The 20,588-nt window shown below is 44.7% G+C and overlaps 1 protein-coding gene across 1 annotated transcript in view; it reads left to right on the top strand.

The window, feature by feature from the left end:
- Nucleotides 1–20,588, top strand: part of GIPC3 (GIPC PDZ domain containing family member 3) — a gene marked incomplete at its 3' end in the record, with an annotated part of 896,805 nt that overhangs the window by 268,885 nt on the left and 607,332 nt on the right. The window lies entirely within an intron of this gene.

Below are 20,588 nucleotides of genomic sequence, written 5' to 3'. Positions count from 1 at the left end.
TAATGATGTAAACAAAAAAATCCTTTCATTCTTAGATATTGTTATATCCAACTCAATCTGCCCCTTATTTAATAATTGGGCCCAACATAATGTTAACAATTATAATAAAATGTCACACATATGTCAAATATAACTGATTGGTGTTGTCCAATTGTATTGACATTTAGATAATAGGCTTGGATAGGAAATCAATAATAAATTAATTTCAATACATTAAAAATATATTTGAAAATTGGAATAAAAGGGTATTGTTAAGTTTAGGCGTTATCTATGAAAGCATTTATTTCAATGTCTACATTGAGTCCAAACGGTACGTATGTTTTGGCCCGATGAATCCAGTTCATCTCTAGTTTTGAGATGCCTCTAACTAGGGGTTCACCCCTCCAATGGGGTACAAATTTGTCTATCCCTAGGAATAAAGTATTCCTGGGATTTTTATCATGGACAAGGGCATAGTGTTTGGACACTGAATGCTTGGGAAAACCTTTAAGTATATTTGATATATGTTCATTGAGTCTTACTTGTAATGGTCTTTTGGTTCGTCCTATATATTGAAGCCCGCATGGGCACTGGAGCATGTAGACAATGCCAGTGGTCATGCAGGAAATGAATGGCTTAATAGCGTGAACTCTACCTGTAGCTGTGGACGTAAATTCTTTGACTGATCTACATTTATTAGAGCTGAAAGAACAGACACGGCACCTGTTGCATTTATAAAACCCAGTCAACTGACTTAAAAAAGTAGGTCTGGGGGCTGGTGGTTCTAAAATGTTGGGTGCCACTTTATCTCTCAAAGTTGGGGCTCCTTTAAATACCACGCGTGGTCTATCCGACAGAGTGCTACCCAGGACTGGATCATTACCAAGAATGTGCCAGTGACGACTGACAATATTTTTAATAGTCATATGCTGACTTGAAAAGGAAGTAACAAAAGGTAAATTATAAGAAGAATTTTTTCTATCCGTTTTGGACTCATTATTCAGTAGTTGGGTTCTATCCAATCGGCTAACCTCCATAAGTGTTTCGTTGAGAAATTACTCACTATAACCCTTATCGAGAAACCTCTCAGTAAGAACACGGGCCTGAGTTTGAAACTCATGGAATTCAATACAGTTACGCCTAATACGAAGGTATTGGCCTTTGGGTATAGCCCTCAGCCAAGGTGCATAGTGACAGCTATCGACAGGAATATATGAATTCCTGTCGGTTGTTTTGAAGTATGTAGATGTAGAAAATTGTCCATCTTTAATGCTTATGGTAAGGTCGAGAAAATGAATAGTAGACTGGCTACACTCATAATTCAGCTGGATACCCCGATCATTGGAATTCAAACATTCCAAGAAGGATATCAGGTCACTGTGGCGGCCATCCCAGAGGAGGAGCACGTCATCTATGTACCTAGCCCAGAGCAGTATTTGCGGCCTGCGGTGGGCATAGATGACGTCCTCCTCCCACTGGGCCATAAACAAGTTGGCGAGAGACGGGGCATATTTAGCGCCCATGGCCACCCCAGTGACCTGGCGATAAAACTGCCCATTATACCAAAAATAATTATGGTGAGTAGCGAACTCAAGTAGCTCCATAATAAAGGATATCTGAATTGATGGTAAATCAGAATCTCTATTAAGATACATATTGACCGCGTTCAACCCCACATTGTGTGGGATAATTGTGTAAAGAGAGGAGACATCAGCTGTGACCATCCAAAGATGGTCACTAGGAGTTAAACCTGTCAAAAGGCCAATGACATGTCTCGTGTCTTTAATATATGAAGGTGTGGTTTGCACCAATGGCTGTAGATAAGAGTCAATATACTTCCCCACCCGGGACGTCACAGAGTCGATGCCACTGACAATGGGACGACCCGGGGGGGAAGTTAGACTCTTATGCAATTTGGGTAAATAATAAATAACCGGAGTGCGAGGGCACTTGGGGATCAGAAACGCCTTTTCTTTTTTATTTATGATGTTTTGATCATAACCCCTCTTTACAATACCCTCCAGAGTCTTTTTCTAAGAGACTTTAGGGTCTTTAGAAAGTGGGACATAGGTTTGACTATCTCCTAAAATGCGTTGCATTTCTTGATTATAATCGCTACGATCGAGTACAGCGATCCCACCGCCCTTATCTGCTGGCCTAATGATCAGATCCTTATTTTCACACAAGGAATCTAATCCCTTTTGTAGGTCAGCAGACAAGGAGGAATTGTGTGGTTTGATCTTATCTAGATCCCTTAATAACACATCCCTAAATACCCTCAGTGATGGGGCTAGGGATCCCGGTGGATTGAATAATGAAGCATTAGAAAGCCCGGAGTGTTGAATTTCAGAGCTAACTAAACGATTATCTTTTACAGGATTACTCAATATGTATCTTTTGATATTTAGTTTCCTTACAAATTTATGGATATCCATATATGTATGAAACTTGTCTAAACGCTTCGGAGGAGCATATTTCAGGCCCTTATCCAATAGACGTTTCTCAGGTTCTGATAATACTACCTTACTTAAATTAAACACCCCCGCTCCTGCTAGGTTTTTACTTTTTTTAAGTTTGATGCGCCTGCCTCCTCTGCTTCCTCTTGAGGCTCGGCGGGGCGCTTGGTTCCTTGCGTGGCCCTGGGAAAAACCCAACCCGGATAATTCTGACCGGCGGAATTCTGAGAAGTTGCATTATCAGAAACTATCTCCCTCAGGCGCTGGGATGCGCTTTGATTGGAGAGGGGTTGATTGTTGTTAGGACCCTCATTATCTTTTAAAGGGTAAAATCTATTTTCCACTGGGACATTGTACTGATAATTGTCCTGTCTGGTATCAGATCTATTTTGCCAATAAGGCTCCCTCTTTGGGCCCCTACCTGATCCTGCAGGTGGATCATACCAATGAGTGTCAGGTCTGGAAGGGCTATGGTCATATCCATTATAAGGAGGACGTTGATAACCATAATCCGAACTGTGATCCCTATAATGATAAGGTGGTTCTGAATGGTTATAAGGTCCCCTTCTCCATTGTGGGGTATTAGGGTAACCGGGAGTATGTGTATAGTTCCCTTGATGGTAATTAGGAGCATTAGGTTGATTTCTCCCACCTTGTTGCCAATTGGCATTATGACCTTGATTATTATATGTACCATTGGGTTTAAATTGATTATGGGGTTGTTTGCCCTTTTTGGGGTTTGGTCCCCTATGTGGTGATTTATATGAAGAACGTCTCATATTTTGATGAGGGCCCTTCTTTTGTGGTTTCTTAGTATTATTTGCTGGTTGTAAGGGGATTGATACCGCTCTAATGGTTTGAGCTGTGGAGATCTCCATGACCTCTTCCTCAGAACTTAATTCTGCCATTAGCCGTTTTTGCCACTCAAAAACACCGCCAGAATGGTAGTCCTGGAGATCTCTATTGAACTTCTTGCGCTTCTTGATTTTCTGATCTCTCTCTTCCTTTTCAAGATTTTTTAAGAGATCAGCTGAGGAATATTTGTACTCTTCACTTTCCTTATAGGGTGCTAATTTCTCTTTGACCAGTTTGATTTCATCATCGAGTCTGGAAAGTTTGGCACTTTTCCTACCTGACAAGAAACGCAAGAAGCTCACCCCTGCCTCATTAAAGTATTTATACCAGTCCTCCAACTCAACCTCTCCGGCTTGAGGACACACTTCCCACCTGAGGCTCCTAGGGACCATAGTTTTCTTGATATAAGTGTCCAAGAAAGCTATGTCCCATTGTGTATGAATTTCCGATATGAGTAAGTTCTTAAGCCTCATAAAGAGCCCACTCACATCCGTTTCCTCAGTAGAGAGGACCTCAAAGACTCCATCTGTATTGAGCAGCCTGGAAGCTCGATAATCAAAAATATCCATTGAAATATGGATATAGCCTAAAGCGGCAGTTAGAAGGTCAAGAAAAATAGTAATGTAAAAATATTAACCGCGCTAAAGGAAAAATAGTGAACAGCAGCAACTTCTAGTGTGACCACACCCTGTAGAATATTGTAAAATTAAGTCGCGCTATAATATGATCAATGGAGATATAAAGTCCATACAGTCCAAGCATAAAGTAAAGATGTAATCCGGAACCAGGAACCCCAAAGGGTATATGCTTACCAGATTGAGGTAAGGTAAAGGCAGTTTCTTTGGATAAACTTGTCACCTTGATAGTAGATCCAGGTCCACGTGAACGGTTAGCTCAATGGTCATAGGATCATGGAAGTAAAGGTAAAAGCACAATAGCGTAAAACCTTACAAACTAAATTAATTGGACACCACAGTGTTCGTGAAAAATGAATTCAATTGTGTAAATGAATAAACCTCCACCAATAAAATTGATCACTGATAACAGTGAATAAAAAACATGCAAAATAAAATATAAAAATATGATGGGTACCCCTTACCAAAAGTGATAAAGGTAAACACCAAAATTGATAAACGTGTTATAGCTGAAGTCGCCTCTTACCGGACAACGTTAATTGAATAGCCAATAAAGGAAGGCAAAAGTGTGAGATTTGCGTGTTGAACCACCACCTTATATAGCTAGATTCGCCTCTTACCATATGAGATAAGGATTAAAGCAAACGTGCAGATCACAATTCAGTGTGAACCCAGAGCCAATAATAAGATATACCAATAGGGGTCGCCTCTTACCAAATACAAATAATGTTGAGCCTGTATGGTGATCAAGCATCCAAGGACCCGACCCTTACTCTGGGGTGCTGTTTTCCTCAAATAGCGGAGGTATTGCAAGTGTTCACCCACGTAAAGAAAAGAGAGGCTCCCATAGCGTAAAACCATTAAAATTTATTCTCAAGTAAAATCAGAAAAACTTACAGCAAGACCAGGAATGAGGAGCAATGTTTGTCAGCCGCCGGCCGGACGGCTTCGCTCGCCCGCACTCTCCGGTCGCAATCCGATGACGTCAGTACGCCGTGACCCGACGACGTTTCGTCACAGATGACGTTTTCAAAGGTGCGGACGGCGTACTGACGCCATCTATTTGAGCTAAATGACCGGAAGAGGGTGAGGATCATTCCGCCATCTTAAGTGGGGGAATTCATAACCGGAATGGTAACCCACACATCAACCCGCAAATAGCAACAACAAAGGGTTTATACATTAACAAAATAAAGAAGAGCATCACGCAAAACAACCATATATATGACGAATATCTGTTCGCTAATTTTTGCTTTATATTTTAAGTACAAAATATAGTTGTTTTGCGTGATGCCCTTTATTTTGTTTATGTATAAACCCTTTGTTGTTGCTATTTGCGGGTTGATGTGTGGGTTACCATTCCGGTTACGAATTCCCCCACTTAAGATGGCGGAATGATCCTCACCCTCTTCCGGTCAATAGAGATGATATCCTTAAATATCCACTAGATGGTGCCTTCATTGACCCACTCTAGGCGGAAATGACGAATATCTGTTCGCTAATTTTTGCTTTATATCTTAAGTACAAAATATGGTTGTTTTGCGTGATGCTCTTCTTTATTTTGTTAATGTATAAACCCTTTGTTGTTGCTATTTGCGGGTTGATGTGTGGGTTACCATTCCGGTTATGAATTCCCCCACTCAAGATGGCGGAATGATCCTCACCCTCTTCCAGTCATTTAGCTCAAATAGATGGCGTCAGTACGCCGTCCGCACCTTTGAAAACGTCATCTGTGACGAAACGTCGTCGGGTCACGGCGTACTGACGTCATCGGATTGCGACCGGAGAGTGCGGGCGAGCGAAGCCGTCCGGCCGGCGGCTGACAAACATTGCTCCTCATTCCTGGTCTTGCTGTAAGTTTTTCTGATTTTACTTGAGAATAAATTTTAATGGTTTTACGCTATGGGAGCCTCTCTTTTCTTTACATGGGTGAACACTTGCAATACCTCCGCTATTTGAGGAAAACAGCACCCCAGAGTAAGGGTCGGGTCCTTGGATGCTTGATCACCATACAGGCTCAACATTATTTGTATTTGGTAAGAGGCGACCCCTATTGGTATATCTTATTATTGGCTCCGGGTTCACACTGAATTGTGATCTGCACGTTTGCTTTAATCCTTATCTCATATGGTAAGAGGCGAATCTAGCTATATAAGGTGGTGGTTCAACACGCAAATCTCACACTTTTGCCTTCCTTTATTGGCTATTCAATTAACGTTGTCCGGTAAGAGGCGACTTCAGCTATAACACGTTTATCAATTTTGGTGTTTACCTTTATCACTTTTGGTAAGGGGTACCCATCATATTTTTATATTTTATTTTGCATGTTTTTTATTCACTGTTATCAGTGATCAATTTTATTGGTGGAGGTTTATTCATTTACACAATTGAATTCATTTTTCACGAACACTGTGGTGTCCAATTAATTTAGTTTGTAAGGTTTTACGCTATTGCGCTTTTACCTTTACTTCCATGATCCTATGACCATTGAGCTAACCGTTCACGTGGACCTGGATCTACTATCAAGGTGACAAGTTTATCCAAAGAAACTGCCTTTACCTTACCTCAATCTGGTAAGCATATACCCTTTGGGGTTCCTGGTTCCGGATTACATCTTTACTTTATGCTTGGACTGTATGGACTTTATATCTCCATTGATCATATTATAGCGCGACTTAATTTTACAATATTCTACAGGGTGTGGTCACACTAGAAGTTGCTGCTGTTCACTATTTTTCCTTTAGCGCGGTTAATATTTTTACATTACTATTTTTCTTGACCTTCTAACTGCCGCTTTAGGCTATATCCATATTTCAATGGATATTTTTGATTATCGAGCTTCCAGGCTGCTCAATACAGATGGAGTCTTTGAGGTCCTCTCTACTGAGGAAACGGATGTGAGTGGGCTCTTTATGAGGCTTAAGAACTTACTCATATCGGAAATTCATACACAATGGGACATAGCTTTCTTGGACACTTATATCAAGAAAACTATGGTCCCTAGGAGCCTCAGGTGGGAAGTGTGTCCTCAAGCCGGAGAGGTTGAGTTGGAGGACTGGTATAAATACTTTAATGAGGCAGGGGTGAGCTTCTTGCGTTTCTTGTCAGGTAGGAAAAGTGCCAAACTTTCCAGACTCGATGATGAAATCAAACTGGTCAAAGAGAAATTAGCACCCTATAAGGAAAGTGAAGAGTACAAATCTTCCTCAGCTGATCTCTTAAAAAATCTTGAAAAGGAAGAGAGAGATCAGAAAATCAAGAAGCGCAAGAAGTTCAATAGAGATCTCCAGGACTACCATTCTGGCGGTGTTTTTGAGTGGCAAAAACGGCTAATGGCAGAATTAAGTTCTGAGGAAGAGGTCATGGAGATCTCCACAGCTCAAACCAGTAGAGCGGTATCAATCCCCTTACAACCAGCAAATAATACTAAGAAACCACAAAAGAAGGGCCCTCATCAAAATATGAGACGTTCTTCATATAAATCACCACATAGGGGACCAAACCCCAAAAAGGGCAAACAACCCCATAATCAATTTAAACCCAATGGTACATATAATAATCAAGGTCATAATGCCAATTGGCAACAAGGTGGGAGAAATCAACCTAATGCTCCTAATTACCATCAAGGGAACTATACACATACTCCCGGTTACCCTAATACCCCACAATGGAGAAGGGGACCTTATAACCATTCAGAACCACCTTATCATTATAGGGATCACAGTTCGGATTATGGTTATCAACGTCCTCCTTATAATGGATATGACCATAGCCCTTCCAGACCTGACACTCATTGGTATGATCCACCTGCAGGATCAGGTAGGGGCCCAACGAGGGAGCCTTATTGGCAAAATAGATCTGATACCAGACAGGACAATTATCAGTACAATGTCCCAGTGGAAAATAGATTTTACCCTTTAAAAGATAATGAGGGTCCTAACAACAATCAACCCCTCTCCAATCAAAGCGCATCCCAGCGCCTGAGGGAGATAGTTTCTGATAATGCAACTTCTCAGAATTCCGCCGGTCAGAATTATCAGGGTTGGGTTTTTCCCAGGGCCACGCAAGGAACCAAGCGCCCCGCCGAGCCTCAAGAGGAAGCAGAGGAGGCAGGCGCATCAAACTTAAAAAAAGTAAAAACCTAGCAGGAGCGGGGGTGTTTAATTTAAGTAAGGTCGTATTATCAGAACCTGAGAAACGTCTATTGGATAAGGCCCTGAAATATGCTCCTCCGAAGCGTTTAGACAAGTTTCATACATATATGGATATCCATAAATTTGTAAGGAAACTAAATATCAAAAGATACATATTGAGTAATCCTGTAAAAGATAATCGTTTAGTTAGCTCTGAAATTCAACACTCCGGGCTTTCTAATGCTTCATTATTCAATCCACCGGGATCCCTAGCCCCATCACTGAGGGTATTTAGGGATGTGTTATTAAGGGATCTAGATAAGATCAAACCACACAATTCCTCCTTGTCTGCTGACCTACAAAAGGGATTAGATTCCTTGTGTGAAAATAAGGATCTGGTCATTAGGCCAGCAGATAAGGGCGGTGGGATCGCTGTACTCGATCGTAGCGATTATAAACAAGAAATGCAACGCATTTTAGGAGATAGTCAAACCTATGTCCCACTTTCTAAAGACCCTAAAGTCTCTTAGAAAAAGACTCTGGAGGGTATTGTAAAGAGGGGTTATGATCAAAACATCATAAATAAAAAAGAAAAGGCGTTTCTGATCCCCAAGTGCCCTCGCACTCCGGTTATTTATTATTTACCCAAATTGCATAAGAGTCTAACTTCCCCCCCGGGTCGTCCCATTGTCAGTGGCATCGACTCTGTGACGTCCCGGGTGGGGAAGTATATTGACTCTTATCTACAGCCATTGGTGCAAACCACACCTTCATATATTAAAGACACGAGACATGTCATTGGCCTTTTGACAGGTTTAACTCCTAGTGACCATCTTTGGATGGTCACAGCTGATGTCTCCTCTCTTTACACAATTATCCCACACAATGTGGGGTTGAACGCGGTCAATATGTATCTTAATAGAGATTCTGATTTACCATCAATTCAGATATCCTTTATTATGGAGCTACTTGAGTTCGCTACTCACCATAATTATTTTTGGTATAATGGGCAGTTTTATCGCCAGGTCACTGGAGTGGCCATGGGCGCTAAATATGCCCCGTCTCTCGCCAACTTGTTTATGGCCCAGTGGGAGGAGGACGTCATCTATGCCCACCGCAGGCCGCAAATACTGCTCTGGGCTAGGTACATAGATGACGTGCTCCTCCTCTGGGATGGCCGCCACAGTGACCTGATATCCTTCTTGGAATGTTTGAATTCCAATGATCGGGGTATCCAGCTGAATTATGAGTGTAGCCAGTCTACTATTCATTTTCTCGACCTTACCATAAGCATTAAAGATGGACAATTTTCTACATCTACATACTTCAAAACAACCGACAGGAATTCATATATTCCTGTCGATAGCTGTCACTATGCACCTTGGCTGAGGGCTATACCCAAAGGCCAATACCTTCGTATTAGGCGTAACTGTAGTGAATTCCATGAGTTTCAAACTCAGGCCCGTGTTCTTACTGAGAGGTTTCTCGATAAGGGTTATAGTGAGGAATTTCTCAACGAAACACTTATGGAGGTTAGCCGATTGGATAGAACCCAACTACTGAATAATGAGTCCAAAACGGATAGAAAAAATTCTTCTTATAATTTACCTTTTGTTACTTCCTTTTCAAGTCAGCATATGACTATTAAAAATATTGTCAGTCGTCACTGGCACATTCTTGGTAATGATCCAGTCCTGGGTAGCACTCTGTCGGATAGACCACGCGTGGTATTTAAAGGAGCCCCAACTTTGAGAGATAAAGTGGCACCCAACATTTTAGAACCACCAGCCCCCAGACCTACTTTTTTAAGTCAGTTGACTGGGTTTTATAAATGCAACAGGTGCCGTGTCTGTTCTTTCAGCTCTAATAAATGTAGATCAGTCAAAGAATTTACGTCCACAGCTACAGGTAGAGTTCACGCTATTAAGCCATTCATTTCCTGCATGACCACTGGCATTGTCTACATGCTCCAGTGCCCATGCGGGCTTCAATATATAGGACGAACCAAAAGACCATTACAAGTAAGACTCAATGAACATATATCAAATATACTTAAAGGTTTTCCCAAGCATTCAGTGTCCAAACACTATGCCCTTGTCCATGATAAAAATCCCAGGAATACTTTATTCCTAGGGATAGACAAATTTGTACCCCATTGGAGGGGTGAACCCCTAGTTAGAGGCATCTCAAAACTAGAGATGAACTGGATTCATCGGGCCAAAACATACGTACCGTTTGGACTCAATGTAGACATTGAAATAAATGCTTTCATAGATAACGCCTAAACTTAACAATACCCTTTTATTCCAATTTTCAAATATATTTTTAATGTATTGAAATTAATTTATTATTGATTTCCTATCCAAGCCTATTATCTAAATGTCAATACAATTGGACAACACCAATCAGTTATATTTGACATATGTGTGACATTTTATTATAATTGTTAACATTATGTTGGGCCCAATTATTAAATAAGGGGCAGATTGAGTTGGATATAACAATATCTAAGAATGAAAGGATTTTTTTGTTTACATCATTAATCCTTTTCATATATAGCCTTCCTCCCTCTCTTTTTATGATGGTCTGGATTGGTGCTGTCCAGTTGTAATCAATATGTCATTTAAACCTGTAATACCCTTAAATATCCACTAGATGGTGCCTTCATTGACCCACTCTAGGCGGATATGACGAATATCTGTTCGCTAATTTTTGCTTTATATTTTAAGTACAAAATATAGTTGTTTTGCGTGATGCTCTTCTTTATTTTGTTAATGTATAAACCCTTTGTTGTTGCTATTTGCGGGTTGATGTGTGGGTTACCATTCCGGTTATGAATTCTCCCACTTAAGATGGCGGAATGATCCTCACCCTCTTCCGGTCATTTAGCTCAAATAGATGGCGTCAGTACGCCGTCCGCACCTTTGAAAACGTCATCTGTGACGAAACGTCGTCGGGTCAAGGCGTACTGACGTCATCGGATTGCGACCGGAGAGTGCGGGCGAGCGAAGCCGTCCGGCCGGCGGCTGACAAACATTGCTCCTCATTCCTGGTCTTGCTGTAAGTTTTTCTGATTTTACTTGAGAATAAATTTTAATGGTTTTACGCTATGGGAGCCTCTCTTTTCTTTACGTGGGTGAACACTTGCAATACCTCCGCTATTTGAGGAAAACAGCACCCCAGAGTAAGGGTCGGGTCCTTGGATGCTTGATCACCATACAGGCTCAACATTATTTGTATTTGGTAAGAGGCGACCCCTATTGGTATATCTTATTTTTGGCTCCGTGTTCACACTGAATTGTGATCTGCACGTTTGCTTTAATCCTTATCTCATATGGTAAGAGGCGAATCTAGCTATATAAGGTGGTGGTTCAACACGCAAATCTCACACTTTTGCCTTCCTTTATTGGCTATTCAATTAACGTTGTCCGGTAAGAGGCGACTTCAGCTATAACACGTTTATCAATTTTGGTGTTTACCTTTATCACTTTTGGTAAGGGGTACCTATCATATTTTTATATTTTATTTTGCATGTTTTTTATTCACTGTTATCAGTGATCAATTTTATTGGTGGAGTTTTATTCATTTACACAATTGAATTCATTTTTCACTTCACCTTTACTTCCATGATCCTATGACCATTGAGCTAACCGTTCACGTGGACCTGGATCTACTATCAAGGTGACAAGTTTATCCAAAGAAACTGCCTTTACCTTACCTCAATCTGGTAAGCATATACCCTTTGGGGTTCCTGGTTCCGGATTACATCTTTACTTTATGCTTGGACTGTATGGACTTTATATCTCCCTTCCTAAATGTGCTCTACACCTGGACCCTGTCACAAACCCCAAAAAAAAAAAAATGTGCACCTCCCTCTTATTGATTGCCCCCACAACAGGCAGCTTGCTATGGAGGCACCTGAGATGAAGCCAAGCACCCTGTGCCTGTTCAGGCACTAGGCTGTGAGCCAGCCTGGCCCCCCTCCCTTCCGATAGTCTCAATGATTTGGAGTGACAGCATCAGGAGGCAATCTTGGCATGCTGTCACCTCAGCTAAGGAGTCAGGACCAGACAAGTGTTTCCTAGAAAATTTGTGCAGTAAGAAAAGGACCCTGGTAAGTCTAAGGGGGCATATGCACACCAAAGACTTGGAATCCTAATGGATAGAATGCATTCACATAAACAACCTGCTGCCTTTACAACTACTTTAAGCCTGATCTGGGACATACACATGTAGCATTTCTCCACTTACTAAGTAGACACATTACAGCAAAAGCACACGTTACTTACCCTCAACAATTTGTGTTTGGGCCTCAGAGCCAGATGGCCTTTGGTCATGAGAAGCTGTAAAAAAAAAAAGCCCAAAATGTGAACTTGAATTTGGGACATTCCTGGGGGTTGAGCATTTTTGACATGTTGTTCAAGCCAAGCCACACACATTTTAAGTGTTGAAAAAATCAGGACAAGATTAAATTAACATGGCCCCAAAGAAATTAGAAGTCCAAAGAACGCCATGTCCTTTGTAGGGAAACTAACACAAAGTTGGAGGAGGGTGGCTTCAGAAAGCAAAAAAAAGACTAACATGTCCAATAATGCTCCCCAATACCACCTTCCAAACGTGAAAGTTAAGCAAAAGTCTTTCCACGCTGACAGTGTTGTGCAATATGACCTTGCAAATATTGGTCAGTCTTAGAAGCTCCCCAAACCAAAAAATGGCCACCCTTTCATCGACCCTCATGGCATATTCTCTATCCTTGACCTTCCCAATCCTCCATGTCAAAATCCAAATCAACCTTCCTGTCACATGTAGCTAAACTGCACTTGCTTAGCCTACAACTTAAGATTAGCACAGATACACATCACCCTAGCACACACAATACATGTGAGAATCACATTCAATGTACTTACATTGTGGTTCAGGGGATCCGGCCAACACTGTTCTTATATTATCCTCCACCCCTGGAGTGGGGGACAACTGGGGAGACCCTGCATGGGGTGATGATGTTTGAGATCCTAGAAACACAAAGACAAGAATACAATCATTTTACAACAGCTATTTTCGAAAGGGACGCATAAAGTAGTCCCTAAACATTGAAGGTAGTAGTTACAGTGGACTGGGTAAGCAGCGGCCCCTCTTCCCCTGTCCTCCACAACAAACATCATCAATGTCTGCTGCTACATAACCCCAAACAAAGATAAATATATAAATTCCTGCCCTTACAATTACAAGGACACATTGAATACACAAACACATGTAGAGTACTAACTTTCCATTTGAGGGCAGCTGTCCTTGTCGTCCTCTTCAGGCCCGTCTGCTCCCCCATCATCCTGCCCACCCTCCTCCTCATGGGCCACATGGCCCTGGCCCTCCTGCCCCTGGGCCACATTGCTGGGGCCTGCCTCCTCCTCCTCCAACCTCTGCTCCTCAACTCTCGCTAAAGCTACATCAACCACAAAAGAGAAAAAAAGAGAACCAAAAATGCATTCCTCAAAGTTCGACAAAACACACAAAACACCGCCACATTACTTACAGTGGGCCTGAGAAGGCTGAGCCTCCAGCTCCTCGTCGCTTGTTTCTAAAAAGAACAACATCCCAAGTTACACACTATTTGAGGACACAAATAGGCAGCAACCTCTCAACATGCTAGCACCATACTCAATGCCCCTACAATTCTGCACATACAAGAGCAATTACATCAATGAGCTGCATTGACCATGTTTAGAAACAGGAGGTTAACATCCATTCCCAATGGGCCACCCCCCCCCCCCCCAATATCATGTGTTCACTCTGCAGTCACATTAGTCAGAGTTACAGCAAGCGTATCATAAAGTCTTTCCAGCATGTGCAAGGTGGAGTTCCACCTTGTGGGCACGTCACATATGAGGCGGTGAGCGGGAAGGCCGAAGTTACGCTGCAACGCTGACAAGCGAGCAGCAGCAGGGTGAGAACGCAGAAAGTGCGCACAGACGGCCCGCACTTTCTGCAGCAGCTCTGACATTTTGGGGTAATTTTTAAGGAACCTCTGCACCACCAAATTCAGCACATGCGCCAGGCAAGGGATGTGCATTAAACCAGCTAGGCCCAGAGCTGCTATGAGATTTCACCCGTTATCGCACACCACCAGGCAGGGCTTGAGGCTCGCTGGCAGCAACTCACTGCTGTTCTATGCTCCTCCACAACTCCTGCGCGGTGTGTGGTTTTTCCCCCAAACAGGCAAGTTTTAAAACTGCCTGCTGTCGTTTACCCCTGGCTGTGCTGAAGTTGGTGGTGAAGGTGTTACGCTGACCGGATGAGGAGGCGGTAGAGGATGAGGAAGTGGAGTAGGAGGAGTTAGGAACAGGAGGCAAACTGAAGCGCCCTGCAATCCTCGGTGGTGAAAGGACATGCGCCAAATTGCTATCCGCCTCAGGCCCATCCGCCACTGCATTTACCCAGTGTGCCGTTAGGGAGATATAACGCCCCTGACCGTGTGTCACAATCTGGATGGAGGCCGAAGTGCAGAGAGGGCTTCCCTTGCAGCTCAGTGCGAGTCACCCCTGGAAGTGGTACAGGAGGTGAAGCATCCCAAGTAGCACAGGTCGCCTGTGGTGAACACCAGATGATTTCAGGAACTCTGGGTAAGGCAGGCAACTAGAGGAGTAGTAAAAGCCAGGCCGAGGGTCAAACACCGGTGATCAGTCCAAGAGCAAGGTAAGTAGCAGCGCAGGGACGAGCCGGGGTCATACACAGGTGAGCAGGCAGAAACAGAGTCCTTAGGCAAGCCGGGGTCATACACTGGGAAAACAGGCAGGTAGTAGCAAGAGCAAAGTTCGAGAGGCAAGCCGAGGGTCAAACACCAGGAGGAGATCAGATGGTTCAGAAACAAGCCGGGTCACAACAGGAAGTCCAAACAGGAAACAGGAAGCACAAGAACACAGGAAGCTGAGAGATAATCCAGCAATGAGTCTGCTCCTATGGCCACTGTTGTAAAATTTTGTCGGACCCGTGAAAAAATCGGACCTCGTCACTTCCGGGGACAGGGGAGTCGACCGTGCGCAGATAATAAACATAAGGAGTCGCTAAAGTCCTGCATTTATTACACGACCGCACCTCCGTCCCGCCTCCTCTATTCAGCTCTGCAGATGACGCGGCGGTGTCTTCCGTCCCACCTCAGCCCCGCCTCCTCCTAGTCAACTGCCCTCTATGTGTTATAATTTTACCAAACCAAAATAATGTCTTGTGCGCATGCACACTTGAGACTCCCATCAGCTTTTTCATGAAGTGGGATCACCGGAAGTGACGAGGTCCGATTTTTTCATGGGTCCGAGAAAATTTTAGAACACCACCTTTTATAGGCCAGCAGAGGGCAGTGTCAATTGAGGCTGGAACGACCATTGCTTATTACTGGTAATGTTGCCAGTTCTACGGCCATTTCCCTGACGGGCCAGCAGAGGGCTGTGTCGATTGAGCCAGGAGCGTCCATGACTTGTACTGGCAGAAATGCCAGTACGGCTGTATCCCTGACAGTGCCCCCCCCCCCAAGGGGCAGCCTCCGGATGCCCAGACGGGCCCGACTTTCAGGAAACCTTCTATGGAATTCTCGGATAAGCCTTGGGGCATGGATATTGCTCATGGGTTCCCATGAATTATCTTCAGGGGGATACCCCTTCCACTTAATTAAGTACTGAGTCCGTCTACCCCTTTTCCTGCAATCCAAGATGGATTCGACCTCAAACTCAGTTTCACCTTCCACTGAAACCGGCGGTGGAGGTAGCTCCTCTCTTCCAGGGAACGGGCTCTGTACAACTGGTTTAAGTAGAGAGGTATGGAACACTGGGTGGATCTTGTAGGAACTGGGCAGAGCCAGTTCAAAAGCCACTGGATTAATCACCCTCTTGATTTCAAAAGGGCCGATAAATCTGGGCCCAAGTTTCCTAGAAGGACAAGACAGTTTCAAATTTAAAGAAGAAAGCCATACCTTATCTCCAATCTTGTAATCAGGATTTCCTTTCCTCTTCAAATCATAGAATCTTTTATAGTCCTTTTGGGCCTTGAGTATGGCATCCTGCAGTAACTGGTAGTTGGCCTGGATGGAACTTACTCGATCCTGGACTGCAGGGACTGATGTTTCAGGAATGACGTTAGGCAAGAAAGAGGGATGGAACCCGTAATTTGCCCAGAATGGGGTTTGATTGGTTGCTGAGTGTAGAGAATTGTTGTACGCAAATTCTGCACAAGGAAGGAGAGAAACCCAATTATCCTGGGAACCTGTGCAAAAACATCGTAGATATTGCTCCAAAGTTTGGTTTGTTCTTTAGGTTTGCCCATTACTCTGTGGATGGTAAGCCGATGACAGACTTATTTCAATGGATAAGGATTTACATAGCTCCCTCCAGAATCTAGAGGTGAATTGTACACCTCTGTCTGATACAATATTGTCCGGAAGCCCATGTAACCTAAGTATCTCTCTAATGAACACATTGGCAGTATCTAGAGCAGAGGGTGTACCGATCATGGGTAAAAAGTGGGCCATCTTTGAAAGACGGTCAACTACCACCAGAATAGTGGTGAACCCTTCTGAGGGTGGGAGATCCACGATGAAGTCCATAGAGAGCTTCTTCCAGGGTTGTTCAGGAATGGGTAGAGGTCTCAGTAGGCCCCAAGACTTGGTTTTGGACCCCTTGCTACGTTGGCAAGTGACACAGGAACCAACATAAGCCTTGCAGTCCTGATTCAGGCTGGGCCACCAGAAGAGGCATTGGACCAGTTCAAGGGTCTTCCGTACCCCGAAGTGACCGGCAAGCTTGTGGTCATGAAAGCTTTTTAAGACCTGAAGTCTTACTTGAGGGGGAACAAAAATTTTGTCTTGATGCCACAAGAATCCATCTCGTCTGCTTAAGGGGGGAGTTACTGGTTCTGTACTCTGAGCAGAGGCCTTCTTAATCGCAGTCTTCAGGTCAGGCTGGATAAGCAAAAAAAAATTTTGAGCAGAGAGAATGGTATTGGGTTCAACCATCTCTGGGTTGTCAGGAAACATCCGAGAAAGAGCATCTGCTTTTCCATTCTTAGACCCGGGCCTGTAGGTGATGTGGAAGTTGAACCTTGAAAAGAACAGAGCCCACCGGGCTTGTCGAGGTCTTAGACGTTTAGCTGTTCTTAGGTATTCTAAGTTCCTGTGGTCAGTGAAAATCATGATGGGATGGGCGGCCCCTTCCAGCAGATATCTCCACTCCTCTAAGGCACATTTTATAGCCAAAAGTTCACGATCACCTACATCGTAGTTCCTCTCTGGAGGAGTCATTTTCCGGGAGGAAAAGGCCACGGGGTGAAGAAGCGCCTTCGGGCCTTGACGTTGGGACAGGATTGCCCCAGTAGCAATTTCTGAAGCGTCAACTTCTAATATATAGGGCAGAGCCGGATCCAGGTGCTGAAGGATAGGTGCCGAGATAAATAGTCTTTTTAGTTCGTCAAATGCTGCTTGGGCCTCCGGTGACCAGCGGAAGCGAACCTGCTGGCGGGTCAGCTGGGTGATGGGTGAGATGATCGTGGAGAAACCTTTCACGAACCTTCTGTAAAAATTGGCAAAGCCTTCAAACCGTTGGACACCTTTTTTGTCGGAAGGGGCTGGCCAATCTAAAATAGATTTCTCTGTCGCTCATTGACAGACGTAGTCCTTGTTGATTAATAACAACTCGGGTTATGCTGCCCTCTACAGGAGTAGGACTAGACAGGAAAGAAAACGTTCTGGCCACACCCTAGGGGCAGTCCCAGAGGGTATATCCTCTCACTTCCTGCTACAGCAAATCAGTTTTTTTCTTTCTAGTTAGGAGTAAGGACCTAGATACCTTGCTGGGATCTTCGGTCCTGGCAGGATTTTTTTCTTAGAAGATTTTTATACAGCTTTTTTTCTCCAGTGTTCCTGTGAGATCTTCAAGCAAGAAAGCTGGAACTGGGCGACGGGCTGGATGTTGAGATCCAGTGGTCACCCCAGTTCAGCCTACGAGCGCGTGCAGGCCATAGCTCCGCGCTGGGTCGGCCGCGACATAGTCCCACTGGACGGGGATTGACCCTGCGAGTTAAACATCTCGCTGAAACGCCAATGATCATGAGTCACGGCGTCCGTATTGGTCGACAGCCCTCCCACCCCGGTGGAGAGGGGTACTGTCAGGAGTTGGCGCCCGCCTGGTTCCGGTATGGTGAGTAGTATGTTCCCCCTTTTCCCCCTGACGGGTTTTGTGGTGAACGCGGGCCCCTCTCTGAAATGGTAAGGATGGGTCTCCCCTCTATCCTATAACATGTCACAGATCCCCCTATTTGAGTGTGATTTTTGTGAACAAGTAACCAGGAGGCTTGGTTTGGGAGCTGACAATCTAATGTCATTTCAAAACTGTTAAGATGACTGAAGTCAGTGGCAGTACTAGAATATTACTGTGGTAGCATAAGGTATCCTACCTGTCAGAGGTGTTCACAGGGCGATGTCTATGCATGTATAACTGCAGTCCAGATCGCATTCCTCCAGCAAGGGCAGGCACGGACCGCATGCGGCCCACCAGAGTCCGGTACCGCCGGCCAGGCTGATCACCATCCAGGGTGAAGTTTGGGGGGCCGATGCACTCCCACAGGCCGCTAGGCCGTATACAGCATCCCGCAGGCCCCTGCTAAGCCGCCGCTATCCTAACAGGCCGCTGCCATTTTCTTGCAGAGCACACGAGGCTGCCATATTGGCGTAGCCTCGTGTCTCCAACATGGGGGTGGACATGTTTGAGGTGACCAAACACCTCATGGAGCCAGGGGGAGGCGCCGGTAGGCTTGTTAAGGGGCGGAGCCGCCTCCTTTACCCAGGAAATAGGGCCAAAGACTTCCTGTCTGTAACAGGACAGCACTGAACAAGCTGATGAAAACTTATGTGCATCAGGGATGAGCCTTGGGGTCTCTCTCTCTCTCTCTCTCTGTGGGGTCCAAAAAGGCAGGTAACACTGAGGGGCGCTGTTGCGACTGGGGGACACAAAAAAAAAAAAAAAAAGTTTTTTACTTTGTCATTTTTTGTCGCTGGCAAGTGTCTTGTATAATCATTGACCCTGCCGCATAGGTATCCCCACCTGATCCCCTCAAGGTGGCCGCAGGACCCTCCAGTACCCCACTTGTTTTTAATGCATTATCGGCAGTTTTGGAGTCTTTGGTATCCCGGGTGGAGGTGGCCTGTCAGGGACGGGTGTCAAGAAGCGACCCCCACCTACCCCTATTGTTTATCTGATACTTCAGATACGGATTCGGAGCTGGTCAATGCAGCTGCAGGTCCCTCTTATGGGGCTGTTGTCTCAGGTAATGTCTCCTCAGCAGTGAGGAGAACGTTTCTGCCTCCGCCATAGCACAAGAGTGGTGGATGCACTAGTTGTGTCCGTCCGGGAAACCTTTGGTCTTGAGGTTATACCGGCAGAAGTAGCTGAGACTGAAATTCCTTTTTGGTACTTGTTAGCCTACCAAAAGGGTGAAGGATTTTCCTTTACCCAAATGGGGTCGTTTTGAAACGAACCCCTGTTATTTCCTAACGCATGGCTAGGCGCTATCCGTTTGAGGAATCCCTCTTTAAAGGATAGACGGTACCACCTGCTGTCTTGCCACAGACTGCCAACGGGGACCTTCCCTTTCTGCTCATAAGGAGTTGTTCGTTCCGCGAGGGCGGGCGATAAGGCGAAACCCTCCAAAGCCCCTTTAGAGGGGTTTCAAAGGGCGCTGGTCGGCTAAACAAAAAGTCCGGCTCAGCCAAGCCTGAAAAATACAGCCTGATGCGCCCCTACCCATCTCTGGAGTGGGGGGACGTCTTCACCGGTTTCCGGATCCATGGCTTGCCGGAACCCCAGACTAAGGGGTTCGCGAGGTTATACGGTCAGGATACAGAATCGAGTTTCGATCACTTCCACCGGTGCGATTCTTCCCTTCTAACATTGAATGGTTTCAGGGGTTCTATTCGAACCTGTTCACAATGCCCAGGAAAGAGGGCAAGGTGCGTCCAAGTTCTGGACTTGGGGAAAAATAGAGTCCATCCGAACAGTGGTGGCCTCCCTGCATCAGGGGGATTCCTGGCATCCATAGACATTTAGGATGCCTATCTTTATATCCCCATCTTCGCAGGACATCAGCGTTTTTCTTCGCTTTCCCACATCCCTGGTTCCCACCAGGAGACTGAACTATCTGGGCCTAAGGTTGGATACATCCTGGGCAAGAGGTTTTCTCCTTGCGGAGAAACTCCAGAAGGTTCAGTCAACGATTCGGATGTTGCTGTCCGTCAATTGGCTGGGATGGATGGTGGCCTTCTTAGAGGCAGTACCGTATACCCAGTCTCATACCCGAATTCTCCTGAAAGAGATTCTTTTCTTATGGAATCAGAATTTCGATTTCCTGGACAATCGGATCCGGTTGGGCGAGCGGATCAGGGAGCCTCCGATGCTCAACCAGGGGAAGTCATTCCTTCCGATAGTATCCAGGTTACCAATAGGGTATCGGAACTGAGAGCGATCAGATTTTGTCTGATTTACTGGACCGAGCAGCTC

This window comes from Pelophylax lessonae (genome assembly GCF_965119305.1).
Source record: "Pelophylax lessonae genome assembly, chromosome: 1".
In the NCBI taxonomy this organism is placed as follows: Eukaryota; Metazoa; Chordata; class Amphibia; order Anura; family Ranidae; genus Pelophylax; species Pelophylax lessonae.
Note: the sequence above shows the minus strand (reverse complement) of the source record. Positions and strands in the feature narration are given on the sequence as shown.